The sequence below is a fragment of the Parasteatoda tepidariorum genome, chromosome X1 (genome assembly GCF_043381705.1).
Source record: "Parasteatoda tepidariorum isolate YZ-2023 chromosome X1, CAS_Ptep_4.0, whole genome shotgun sequence".
In the NCBI taxonomy this organism is placed as follows: domain Eukaryota; kingdom Metazoa; phylum Arthropoda; class Arachnida; order Araneae; family Theridiidae; genus Parasteatoda; species Parasteatoda tepidariorum.
Window position 1 is genome coordinate 49,373,145 of NC_092214.1, and position 1,566 is coordinate 49,374,710.

Sequence of the window (1,566 nt, forward strand, 5' to 3'; positions counted from 1 at the left end):
ATAATTCTGGATGTTTAAGCAAAAGCGGGGGGGGGGGGTTGTTTCAACTTTATGACATAAGCGTGGAAGAAATATGTGAATTTGAGAGGGGATTTACTGTGCTGACAAGGGAGAGGGGCAAAAGTGCTTAAATATACTCACGTAATATTTGAGCAGTCCCCTGTGAGAATGAATACAAAACTGTATAAATCAACCTCATTTTTTTATGCATCATTTTTCCTATTTGAACTATTCTATTCAATCTGAAAACACTCATGACTTATCTTTATTTTTTCCAGTACTTGCATTTCTTTTCATTAAATTATTTTAAAATTTCTTGCCGTTATAATTTCAGTTCCATTATTTTAATTAGTAAAGTAAACAAAAGAGAGGTTTATCTTATGATCAAGTAAAGATTAAATAAAGAATGTTAAAAAATTCATGCCTAAAAAGCTGTTAAAATTCATCGTAAATAACTCTTTTTATAAATAAAGAATTGTTGGATACTAACGGTCATCTTTCCAGTTTTTATTGCATATTTAAAATTATACTTTTTAGCTTGCATATAAGCAATTTAAAGTTACTGTATATTCGCATATCGAAACAATGACATTGATTTCATCTATTTATTTTTAAAAGCGAAAAAAAAATCCAAAGAATATTGTAATTTAAAGTCAAATTTTAATGTTATATTATATTTTATGTAATTTTTGCGTGTACTTAAAATGTAATAAAATACACAATTGTCAAAATTTTATGGAAACAAGTTTGTAAAATATTTATAATAAAGTGTCTCTTTTGAACTAAGCAATGCGGGATGATATAAGTATGAAATTCAGTAATTAGGTTAATTTAGAAAAAGTCTTTAAATTTTATAAAGATTTCTAAAATGAGCATATAAAAATTTTAATTGCAACAATCTTACTTAAAGTTATTATTCTTAGACCATCCTAATACATCATTTAATTTGTAATCAACATAATCATTCTTTTGAATAAATAGAAATATTTATCTTAAATTCTACAAGCTTTGTCCCCTTACAAATACTCAATGCGAAGAGAAATAAAATTTATCAGCAAAAATCCTTTTGATTTTCAAGTTCAAAACCTATTCGATCCTTTTTCGCGCAGGGGGTAGTTTATTACACGTTGTTTTACAAGCTTTTACTAGCTACCAGGTTACAACTCATAGGATCAAATAATGACCTCATATTCTGCCACCTGTCCAATATCCAGAGAAGGCTGACTTTTTGAGTTGCTGCAGGTGCGTTGGGGTCGATAAGCAATCCTGGAGGGCACGCAACTGCAACTTATGTTCTTTCCCAAGGCAAATGATGTATAAAAGTGGCAGTATCATAAAACTCCAAAAATAAACTAACGAATAACCGATCGCAAACTTTCTCTGTTGTTTATGAATTAGAACACTAACTCAAATCTATAAATTGCATTGTAACTTATGTTGTGCTTATTTAGCCCTTTAAATCCCTAGAAATCGCAAGACCGACAACGCATTTGTTATTAAAACTTCTTCAAATCATATACAAAACCGTATTTAATAACACATCAGGCCATGCATTCGCGTTGCAAA